General features: G+C 39.4%; 1 long non-coding RNA gene across 1 annotated transcript in view; it reads right to left on the reverse strand.

Annotated features, from left to right (window-relative positions):
- LOC146597968 (uncharacterized) overlaps positions 1 to 12212 on the reverse strand; it is a 28405-nt gene extending 16193 nt beyond the window's left edge. The window contains exon 1 of the long non-coding RNA XR_014895355.1: positions 12065 to 12212. This is a non-coding gene — a long non-coding RNA (uncharacterized LOC146597968). The remainder of the gene's footprint in view (positions 1 to 12064) is intronic.
- Between the last annotated feature and the right edge of the window lie 458 nt (positions 12213 to 12670).

The following is a 12670-nucleotide window of genomic DNA, read 5'->3' on the forward strand; positions in this document are numbered from 1 at the left end:
TTGCATTTTTATCTTTTTCTTAATTTGTCCTTATTACTTGTTTCAAACACCTAGTGATACACAGCCATTTGAACTTCATGTGATGGAACTGGTTACGTTTTATAAATGTCCTTTAATCAATCCAGAATTCCATCTCCATTCCAGCCTTTTCTTTGACCTGACATATTCTGCATCCTCAAAGAACAGCATCTCTCAGAAAAATCAAAGATATAGGCTTTGACTAAAAAAAAAAAAAAAAAAAAAAAAAAAAAAAAAAAAAAAAAGGGAAAAAAAATTATCTTTCCTTGCCTGTTTTGTTTTTTGGGGGCTGGAAAAAAAAATAAAATTATCTTAAATCTCAATCAAGCCATAATTTTATAAACAAGGAATGCCTTTCAGACTAACTAACTTTAATAATGAAAGATGCTCTGAATGGCAAATATTATTATTGGAAAATTCTTTGTGAATCTATAGAAAAGGACCCAAAGTTAGTTTTGTTCATAAACTGTAACGGTAATTACCTACACAACCTATATATACACCTATATAACTTTAGCAGGTATTTCTTTTTTTGCAGCACCTTCTGTCTGAAATATTTGCACTATAGTTCTGCATCTTGCCAATTCACCATCTAATTTCAAGTTCCCAAAGAAAACTTATCTTCTGTCCTGTATCTTACTTCCTCTATGTGTTGTCCTGAATGTCACGTGAAGCCTTGCCTAAGAAGTTTTTGGAATAAAGTTACTTCATTTACTTTGCCACCATCTCTTTCCAAATTTTACAGTTGTCTTCATGCTTTCACTATGTATGTCCTTTAAAACACGGCTACAGAGGAATCCATTACACCTTGCAGTTGGCAAAGAGAGACAATATCTTATCAGACGAACATTCCTGGAGAGAAAGCACAAATAATCCTGATTTCTTAAGATTCACTAGCTGTCTCCATGTAAAACCAAGAAGGAAGGGACAGAGTGCACCCTCAGCGAGTCTGCTGATGATACAAAAACCAGGAGGAGTGGCTGATACACCAGAGGGCTGTGCTGCCTTTCAGAGAGACCTGGAAAGGCTGGAGAATTTAGTGGAGAGGAACCTCATAAAGCTCAACAAAGACAAGTGCAGGGTCCTGTATCTAGGGAGGAATAACCCCATGAACCAGTACAGGTGGAGGGCTGACCTGCTGAAAAGCAGCTCTGCAGAGAAGGACCTTGGAGACCTGGCGTACAAGTTAACCATGAGCTAGCAACATGCCCTTGTGGCCAATAAGGCCAATGGTATCCTGGGGTGCATTAGAAAAAGAGTCAGCAGGTTGAAGAAGGTGATCTTCCCTCTCTGCTCAGCCCTAGTGAGGCGACAGCTGCAGTACTGTGTCCAGTTTTGGGCTCCCCGATACTGGTGAGACAGGGAACTACTGGAGAGAGTCCAGCTATGAGGAAAGGCTGTGAGAACTGGGCCTGTTTAGCCTGGAGAAGAGAAGACTGAGAGGGGATCTTACCAATGTATATAAATACCTTAGGAGAGGATGTCAAGAGGATGGGGCCAGACTATTTTCAGTGGTGCCCGGCAACAAGACTAGAAGCAACAGGCATAAACCAGAACACAGGAAGTTCCACCTGAATATGAGGGAAAATTTCACTACTGTGAGGGTGATAGGGCCCTGGCAGAGGTTGTGGAGTCTCCTTCTCTGGAGATAKTCAAAACCTGCCTGGATGTGATCAAGTACAACATATTCTAGGTGGCCTGCCTTGAGCAGGGAGGTTGGACTAGATGATCTCCAGAGGTCCCTTCCAACCTCAATCATTCTGTGATTTTGTGAATATTCCTGTGAATAGTACTATTGGATTAACTATGTTTTTTCTCCAGTCTGTTTCTCATTTTATTGTTTGATTTTACTGTTCTTCTTCTGCACTTCTACTGAGAGCTCTATGTAATTTAGATTTATCCTAATGCTCCTTTGCTGTATTGTACAGTATCTCCTGCACTGAAAAAAAAAGATTTTTTTACATCATTCTCATGTTCACAATTATAATTTCCTTTATTCTGAAATTAACTTTTTCTCTCGATGCCATTGAGATGATCCACAGCAAGACTACCCCACTACAATAGAGCAGACAGACAACTCACTGCCCCAGAAAGATTCCACAGACCTTCACCATAGTCTTCTAGTGCAGACAAAGAGATGCTCCACCACCAGCTTCCAGCTCACCTAGGAACCCTAGCTTCTAGGGATAACCTGGAAACTGTCAACTTTCCAAGAAGCAGTTTTGTTTATCAGAATATGACCCTAGGAGTCAGATACAGGGTGAAAATYGCAAAGTTGATCTAAATGTGTAAACCCAAAATTCAAAAGAAGTCCAGAGTTTTAGTCTTTCTGTTCACGCAGTATATTTCCTAAGACACTACTTCTTCCACTTATCCCTTCACAGACTTATCAATGCCCACCAGCACTTTAAATCTTCACAAGAAACACAATTTTTCTCCTTTCAGGCTTCCTATTGTCCCACTGAACCATGGGAATTACCCTTATATTCAGAAAACACTCTACAGTAAATAGACATCTCCCAGAAATGATACCTCATTTGGTATCYGATCTCCTAGTTTCTTTGAATGGGAAGATTTTATTCACCATCTATTCAGTGCTACTTTCTCTGCTCCAACATATGCAAACATCTTTATGGCAAAATAAATGGCAGTGATCTTTCCAAATACTACTCACAAAACAAACTCTATTCACTTCATAGGTTGAAATTAGATACTTTACACAGTAAAATTTTAAGTGTTTGTGGGCTCTCCTTACAGTCTTCTTATTTTAGTGCAAAGAAAAGCAGCTGAGAACAATAACTGAATAGAGAGCTGCAAAGCACAACAGATTAATATAAAATGATAAGAACTAAACAATTCAGCTTCTATAACAGTAAACATGACTCTATCCTATAAAAATTCTTTGAAAGAATTAATACCATGACAGATAAAAGTAAACTGATGGATACAATTAATTTGTTCTTTCCAAAGGCTTTTTAAAACCAAATCTCATAGAAGAGGCTCTTAAAAATATTTGGAAATCATAGACACCTAAGGATGCACCCACATTACAGTTTTAATTCAAATCACCCTCATTCTCAGTGCTTTGGAGCAAGGTCAGAGTCCACAAATAAGTTTTCTTTCAGATAGAACTAAAGTAGACATTGCAGGCCAAAGCAGACCTGTGACACTTCAAATACTACCAAGTATTAAGTCTCCAAAATCAGAATAGATCTAATTCAGCAAAAAATCCTCCAAATGCAGGAAGAATGTACAACAGGAACTCAGCACTTACTGTTATGGTCTATAGACTCACTCCCGTTAAGTTGCATTGCTTGCTGGTATAGACGTAGCCTGGGGTTCACATTCACCAGATAAAAAGTTACTATACCTCCATCTATCATAAGCTAGAATGCACCTTTAGGGCAGTAAAAATTAGCCTCATGTGACCAATCATCTGCCTCCGAGGTGGTAAAACAAAATCCCTCCAAGCAATTTATTATGCAAGGAGAACTCTAAGGTGCTAGGAAGCTTACTGTAAAGMAGCTCCTGGTGGCAAAAAACTAAGGCTGCTCAGCACATCACCTGAGTGAAAGGGTAGAAGAGGTAAGGGGCAGTGAATAGGACGGCGGGGCTGGGAAGATTTGGGGAAGCCTCGGAGGAGGAAGGTAAGTAGGTCAAGCTGAGATGGGTCAGCAGAGCTTTTTTCAGGTGTCTGTGAAAAAGAGATCAATGCTGCCCATCACTTGGCAAACCCTCACCCCTTCTTTGGTGGCAACAGCAGAGGAGGAGGAGGAGGCAAGAATTTGCTCTTTACGGAGTACGCACTCCTCTTACAAACAACCCTTGTGTCCTTTGGCATAGGCAAAGCTGTTGGCTCCGCTACTCTGGCTTTGCCTGTGCAGCAAGTTGGCTCTGTCTGTCTTGCATGATATCACTGAAAAAAATGAGGAGCTTTACTGGTGTATTAGCTTGCAAACTGCCTTGCCAGCTTCAGTGACTGAGACAGGCTCTGATGCTGCCTGTTGCAATTCCTTTATGCCTGCAAGCATATCCTCTACAGTCTGTTTTGCTCATGTTTTGACCAATCTAATTCCAAATATCATGAATGACAATTCTATCCTGAGATAGTTCACTGTGGCCATTCCTAGCAGTTAGCCTATATGTTGAAGGCTGAGAAAAAGGTAGATATGTTCATCAAAGTCACTGAGGTACCACCAGGTTCACACCAAGTGAGGACAGGTTCTTGTTCTCATTCTTTTATTGACACCTTCTGTATGTTGTTTAATCGTTTTCCTTGTATTTCTTTGGCACTTAAATTTACACTCTTAAAATATGTTTCCCTTTAGTCATTCTYAGCAAAACAACACCTTCTAAGATTGTAATATTCTCTCAAATATTTCCCAAATATTTTTCTGTTATTTGGGTGTACTCTAAGTGGCAAATCACCTTTGGCCAGCAATCTAAAAAATGGACATAGAATTCCAGGTACTGTTTGCATTGGCACTTYTACACAGCTCTCTCCTTCCTCTCTGATACAGCTTTTCTGTGTGCAGCATCAAATTACAATGCCCTTTTACTACTGCCATATTGCTTTGCAGTCATATGAATTTGCCATTTAGCTCTTTTTCAGTATTCCCTCAGAGGTTAGTATTAATAATAATCATCATTCTTTTCAATATTAACTCTCCATAACAGACTTCATCAACTTCCTACATATATAATGGTTCTTTGGATCCCAGCCTCATGACTCTATACTTATTCATAGAAAATGTTTTACATAATCTCAGCATAATCTTTCATTGCTTAGAGAGAGAAACAACAGTTGAAACAGTTTTGCAAAAACCAAGGGATTTAACTTGTTTTGACTCATATGGTCAAGAACCTTGTCTGAATGGCCCATGGCAGCATCTTCTGCCTGTTTTCTGAGGTCTGTGGTGACTCAATTATTTTTTATTAAATATCTGGAAAAGCAACACTTAGTTCCAGCAGTAGTGATCTCAGTAGCATTGCTTCAGCAGAAAGGCAAAACTTGCACCTAGTGCTCCATGTTATGTTAGCACGTGCTCTCTCTCTCTCTCTCTCTCTCTCACTTCCTCTCTGATGTTAATGTCTTATCTTGCTGCCTTCATACTAAAGAAGCATAGCCAATTGCAAGACATCTTGCTTTAATCTGAAAAAGCACATCTGGCTGCTGTCCAGGCTTTCTCATTTTAACTTACCTAGAACATCTTTTTAAGCAGGAACCACTTATATTTGCTGGTAGACAACCTAGTAATTTCACTCTCCACAGGAGTCTTTGGACGTATATATTAATGGTATAAGCATGGAAAAAGATATTCTGAATGGGAAACCTATTGTTTATGAAAGCAATGTTTGATAGTTCAGCTAAAATGGTCCTTAAATGGAAAAAGAAATGCTGGAGCAATGAAGACATTGAACACACATTCTAATCAACCTAAAAAAAAAAAAAAAAAAAAAAAAAAAATTGTTATTGCTGTCACAAAAAGACATAGTAGGGTGGAATTTAGTTTCATTGTCCAGCATGTTAAATCATAACTAGGTATGTGTGGTTTAATATAGCAGAGTGATTCCCTGATTTGTTTTTAATAGCTAGCACAGAGAGACTGCATTTTCAGCATGAGTTATTTTTATTTTAGGTGAAAGGAAGAAAATGGGAACAATAGTAAAGTCTTCATGAGAAAATACGCTTCTGTACCAGATCATATTGACTGTGTTGCAAAATGGCAGCTGCCTTTACATGTAACTAGTTTCAAGAAACTTCAAGATGTCCAGAAAAAAAAAAGTAACTGTCTAAGACCCTAGATCAAGAAAGAATTAAAGCATGGATCAAACTTTGATTGGACTTAAATACATKCCTTGTTGTAGCATACACTTAAAAGCCTTTCTGAATCAGGATTTATTTTTTATCTCTCTCTCTCTATATATATATGCACACACATACATACACACACATATMTTTAATCTCTGCTCATTGTAATAGATTCATGAGTAAGAGAACCRTATGTAACATATTCCTCCTCCTAAATATTTATAAGTGTTATTCTGTTGAACTTTTTTGTATTTGCCCCGTGGCTGAAAGTAGCTAGTTAGAAAGGGCATTTGGCATTTGTTCATTCACAGCTCTTCATCTGTATTAAAAGATTCACATTGTACTGTAACATTTTCATTTACATCCCCTTCAGGCCAATAACAAGGATAATCATTTTCCTCCCTAGTAACTGCATGGCCATCAGCTTTAATTTCAGTGCACTTTTCTCCTTCTGAACTTTTTTGTCTGGTAACAGCTGGTCAATATAATTCTTCATTATGCCCCTTTTCTAAAGCAGCTATTCCATGCCCCCAATAATATACCTTCTTGCAACACCTTTGTCCTAATTGTTTCATTCCTTGTAATTTTATGCATATACTACTAATGGATGCAGAATGGCTGGGAGGCATATATTATAGATTCTATTTCCTCCACAGTGTTCTTCCAGTTCCTGTGCAAAATAAATCATATCTATAATAAATCATAATGTTCAGAAATACCTCATTTAAAGTTACTAGGATGCTGGACTGTRAAACAGAGTATTTGCAAATAAAGTTCTACTTCATTTTCCCCACTGTGCTTTCAAATATGTGTACAAAAGTTTTCTGTTTTTCCATTTGATTCCAAGTGATGAGCAGCAGTCTAGCATGCATTAGTGAATGTATCTAAAATTGTTTCAAAACAATTGCAGATTATTATCAAACAACTTCTTTAGATGACAGAGAAACAACAGATAAACTCCATGATGTTTTGATATTATTGGCAGTCAGCTTAGCTGTGTACTGCTTTGAATACCTGGGAGAAGCACCAGCTAAATCAAACTACCTGATTGATTAATCATTTCTGCAAAATTCAAATGTAATTTCTATCTATCTCAGCTATATCCTGTGATGACATGAAGAATCTGAGTCCCATTCATTTTATATCATTTGCCACTCAAAGCAATTATGAAAGATACAACCACTTCCTCAAGAAGCAGCATATTTTCTGAGGCCTTGTTTTCAAAATAGTATTTAATCAAAGTAATTCTGCATACTAACTTTCAATGCATTCTCTTCTTTGCTCTAGCAGTGTATTAACTGATCCAGTTCTGAACACATCTCCTCTGGTAAATCTAGTTAACAAAACATTACGTTGTTGTGACATTCTTAAACAACAGAAGCACTATTAAAAGGACCTGTTAACATGTTTCAGAGTGTACTAAATATTGTCATCTTCTTTGCCTGTGGAGTAGACCTTTTTCTTGTTCATAACAAGTTAGTAGTGATCCTTAAATTAAGGCAAACAAACAAGATTTCCATGAATGTGATGAAAGGCTGACCCATAGCCTAATCTGAGGTTGAATGCTATCATTGCTGAAATCTCTGGCAGAGAAGGAAACAGTATTTTATAATCATGAAAAAAGTAACAAAATTATAGTGGCAAAAATTATGCTACAAATATGATTTAGGAATTTTGGTTCCAGTTCAGCAAAGCTCTTCAGCACATGCTTAATTTTAAGCACTTTGACAGAATATTCACTTAAAAATATACAAATGCTTGGTTGCTTTTCTAAATCAGGGTCACAATTAAGATGCTCTTAATCACCACTTTTATTCAGTGAAGAAAAATATTTTTAAGACCAAATTAAATACAGATTATACTTAGAATACTAACACTAATTAAGAAATGGAGAAAGGGCTTGGTGAAAAAAAAGAGCACAGAACCTGAAAATATTTAGAAATACCTGTGAATAATTATCTTTAAAATATTATAATAAATAGCTTAAAAAGAAGGTAAACCTACCTGCCCCTCAAGTTAGACATCATTAGTGTAACTGACTAATTTTCTAAATGTACCTTCCTTAAAAAGAATCTTAAGGCAGAAGATCTGAAGGTGGAGAGTATGAGTGGTTCTCTGAATCATTTCAAGTGAGGCTCTCTATGAATACAGAGCAGCACAGAATGAAGCACAGAAACATTCGCATCAGCAGCTGACAAATGTGTACCATTGGTGGACTGAAGAAAGCTGCTGTGACGAGACAAAAGAACAAGGATCAATGAAGGACATTGAAGGTGAGGACAAAAAATACACCGACTCAGTAAGACAAGGATTCAAAGGAATTATTCAGTTTAGGTAGGAAGCTAAGATGATATCTGCAACGTGATTGTAAGTGAACTGTAGGATTTCAGGCTGAAGGTCCTGCAAGTCTTTTCCAAGCCTAATGAGAGTGTTGGGCTTTCTTCTTCCTCTGTGCCAGTGACAATTTGTATTTCCTCTTTGCTGTGTATAAACATGTCAAGAAGCAATGCAAAAAGGAGCACTAATCTTAGCACAGTTTTGTTTCATATGTCCATGAAGGTAGATGACAGCTAAGAAATCTGTCAGGGCCATGAACGCACCGAGCAGTTGTGCAACCTCTTCCCTGCCCTGCTCCTCAGTGTTTGGCTGCCTGTGCTTAAGACCAGCTTAGATACAGTGCTGCAGTGTCACCTTGCACCAGACTGCTGGGAAAGTGCTGAGAGAGGTCTCCTTGGCGGACTCCAAACATTGCCTTCAAAGCTGCATTTAAGCTTCGGTCCTCAATCTTGGTTGTTGACTGAGCGGTATTGTATGTATAGTTGTGCCTAGTTGTGCGCCTCACTGATCAGGCGCTTGCCTTGCTGGCTTGATCTCTGACACAGCCCTGCTGCTGCAGACTTTTCTGGTGGTCATTCCAAATTACTCACACTGAACCTGCTCTCCTCTTGTTGCTTATGTACTGTGGGTGAAGACACTGCCCTTGCCAGCCTTTTTTATGCTTACCAAAAAAGGGTAAGCTCCTTTTCTGGTTATCCTTATGGAGTGGCCCATTCTTGCTGCTCCCTGAAAGCRTGTGAAGCAATCACCGGGGCAGGAAGTAGATCGGAGAACAGCTGTGGCCAGAACCATTGAAGCACTGGGATGTCAAAAGGAGACATTATAACACCKAAGGGCTACAGTTTACTGCCTCTGCAAGCAAAGCCTAGACTTCYGGTCTCCTGATCAAATGGTGTGCATTTCTGTTACACAGAAATGTAATTGAAAATGAGATCCAGTGGAGTCAATACATCAACTGGAGAACAACTTAGCTTGACAAAAAAGAACCATGAATGACGTGAGATAGGCTAGAATTGTTTCTCTTCTCCTATTTGGAAGAGAGGTACTATGGCAGGCCTGCAGGGAGGCACCTCTCTTTACATATGGAGATCCCCAAATCCTCTTCTCAAAACTAGGCTTTTAGAAGCCTAAAAGCATCTCTACACATCCTCTTACATGCTTTCAGGATGCATCTCTGGATTTGGTAGCAAGATAAGTAGAACGGTCAGGCTGAGGRCTCATCTCAGCACAAGTAGAGAATTAGCCTTGTGGTTAATCTGAATCCCTCCAAATGATTCTCAAAGCATTCTTATCAGGGGAGAACGAYGTGGCAAGACAGAAGGCTAGAGGTGATGCCTCTTGAAGTCGAGGATAAGGCAGTCCAAGGAAACAGGGACTCCTAAGTTTYGGTCTCTGGATGTGTTTTATCTGTCTGGTCCAAAACATAAGCGTTTTTTACACTTATTGGTAGAATAATAGTTGCATGGTAGACACAATACCTAGTTGGATAATAACCCACTCAGATTTAAAAACTACTGGATAGCTGTCTTTTAACTACTCTCATCTCCGACATCTTTAATTTTTGCATCAAATCAGCTTATATTGCAATCTCTTTTAAGCCAAAACCTCCTTTTAGCCAACTATCAGCTGCATAAGCTTTTGAAAAATGTCTCCAAAGTTTGTTCTACCAAAAAAAAAAAAAAAAAAAAAAAAAAGTAATGTGTTTGGTAAGATATATTCTTTATAAGCTTGCTTTGATTCTCAGTTTATGGATCTGTTCTCTTCTAGAAATATAGGATACATCTGCTCGCGCAGTTGTAAAGGGCTTCTATGTGATGATTCATTCACATATATGCCTGTCCTGCATACAAACTGTCTTGCAGAGCTGTATCAAAAATTGGTTTAACATTTCAGATCAACAGCCACAAGTTCGGGACTGACTGTGAGCTCCTTGATACTTTGTACTGTGTAATTTTTGCTGTTTGAAAATAAATTTCTGAACTACTATCCCTGATATATTTTGGCCTTCCTCTTGGCATTTCCAAATACAGTAATAGTACTATACTGGGACTTTTTTTCCCCCCTTACTTATTCAAATTCTTGTCAAAGTACAACTCTGAATTTTGTTCTGTGATAAAATCCTGTGTGCGCGCCAATTTGTGATCAAAAATCTGCAACACTTGTACAAATCTTTACAATGATTTCAGGAGCTCTGTATTAAGTTTTAAGTAACATAGCTAGGGATTTCTCCTGTTCCCACAAATGTGGCACTCTCCCTTACTAAGCTTTTACTCTGTATCTTTCTTGGTAATTTTAGTATTTTTATTTGATTTTGAAAATATCACTTCTCTTTTCCATCTCTGCCAAGAATGGCTGCAGCATCCCAATTAATTTTAAACRTATTTTTTAAACCCAAGATGAATGCAGACAGACTGTAACAGGCAGCTGTGGAACTCCTGTTGATGCACCACTTTTGACTTTGTACTCTGAAACACTTTTGTGGGTAGCATCTGACTGAGTTGCATAGGTGCTTTCCACCTCAGCTACTTTTCTAGAACAGTTTGTTTTGGCTGATAACATCTTTGTTTTTAGAAAAACAGGAACAGAAAAGAGTGAAAACACATACTGAAGTACGTAAAATTGTCATATTTAAGCCCGCAAATTGGCTTCAAATTACTAAGAGGTGAGAAAATTATTTCTCCAAGAAGTAAAATGAGGGTTGTCACTGCATTCTGAGCATTGGACTGTCCTTGGTCCAGGTGGAAAAAAACAGGATCATGTTAGATGGATTAGTCAAAAAAAAAAAATTTCACTGAAGTGGTTGAGAGAATGGCTAAAAGGCTTCCATGTTTACTACAGACTTAAGAGGAAGGAAAAACTGAGATGGATCAGGAAACCTGGAGGAAAATTGACACAATGCATAGTTATTTCAGGTGCGATTCACACAAGTTTGCTCTCTGCTTCTGTGTTGAACCATATGAAATACGGGCAGTGTACTGGGTTTTGTTGCAGACTGCTCTCAAAACTCCTTCAAGGATTAAAATTAAATAGCATARAGAGTAAAGCAGAGTATTTTCACAGGCAGATAACATGTAGCATTAGTTTTTCAAAAGCAAATAAACCRCAGGTTATTTTGTTTCCCAGGTCTTAGAGGCAAAGCAATAAAGGAAAGATTTGTTCTTAGTTTCAGTTACTTATAGTTGACTGCATCCTAAAACTTCAGCCTTGTCTGCAACAGAATTACAACTACCAATTTTCATTTTGAATCTACTAATATAGATATAAAACACTTATGCATTTCATCTGCTGGGTATGTCATGTAGCTGTGCTGTCAGTTTTGTGGTTGGGATTAATGTGGGACACCTCCATAAATAGCACTGAATTCTCATTCACACAAAACTGTTTGCAGCTTACTATTAATACTTGAGCAAACCACATTTTACATCTATTTATCACAGCAAGGTTCACCCAGAAATTGCAGGTTTCGGTAAAAATAATTTTTACCAGTAACACAGACATAGGATGCCCTTCACTAGYCTCAAAATACCTTGTTTTCCTGGATCATGTCCATAGCCTGTATGTCAATGGTAGCTGCAGCATAGTGACTCAGTCAGATTCAAGATGCAAACTGAGAATTTTAACATAAATATTCTTGCTGAATCTAAAATTGCTTAATTTTCATATAAACTTGTGAAGACTGGGTTTAAGTAGTAGCCTGCTCTAATTATTTTAATAACACTTTGCTCTCAAAAGCACCACTGAGGAAAGCAAATTTTAAAACCAAGGTCTACCCCGCGTGTCAACAGACTTTGCTACGAAAAGAGGCTAGAAATAAACGAGCGTAGCTGGTGGAAAAATCCTAAACTTGGCAGAGACACCAGCCCATGGTTCTCAGCTTTCCAACCCAGCAAAACAAACCTCTGATAGCATTTCGGCGGGCGGAGAGAAAGACCTTGTTCAAAGCGGAGCGGCGTCTTTCCCAAGGTCAGCTATTTGAAGTACAATAAACAGGAAAACATGGTGGTGGCGGCTGCCTCCTCCCTAGAAATCCCGGGCAGTCGCCATGGTAACACCGCCCGCGCGCCCCCGGGCGTCACGTGCCCCGGCCACGGCCGTTGGGCTCGGGGGAGGGACGCGGCGGGGGGGGGGGAGGCGCCACCTGGCGGCCACGGGCGGGGCGGGCTCGGCTCGGAGGCGCCGTCGCCTGAGGGACCGCAGCCGCCGCCGAGCTCTGGGCTGCGGCGGCGGCTGAAATCCCGCAGAAACCGTGGCGGAGCAGGAAGGAGCCTGCTACTATAGGTGGTGAAAGCGATGTACAAACCGCGTGAGCGACCCCAGGCCGGCGGCCGGGCGGTCTCGGGGAGAGCTGGTCCCTCATGGCTCCCGCCGCCCTCGGTGTCCCTTCAGTCGTTGTCTSCACTGCGCCTCTTTCTCCTCTGCGTCTTCTTCTCCATATGAAGATAGTGGTTTTAGATGAATTTCCTCAAGTGCAGTAGTTGGCAGGAGTCAGAGAAGACRAAAATT

Source organism: Rhea americana, unplaced genomic scaffold, assembly GCF_003343005.1.
Source record: "Rhea americana isolate MKP2758 unplaced genomic scaffold, rheAme1 scaffold_173, whole genome shotgun sequence".
Lineage (NCBI taxonomy): Eukaryota > Metazoa > Chordata > Aves > Rheiformes > Rheidae > Rhea > Rhea americana.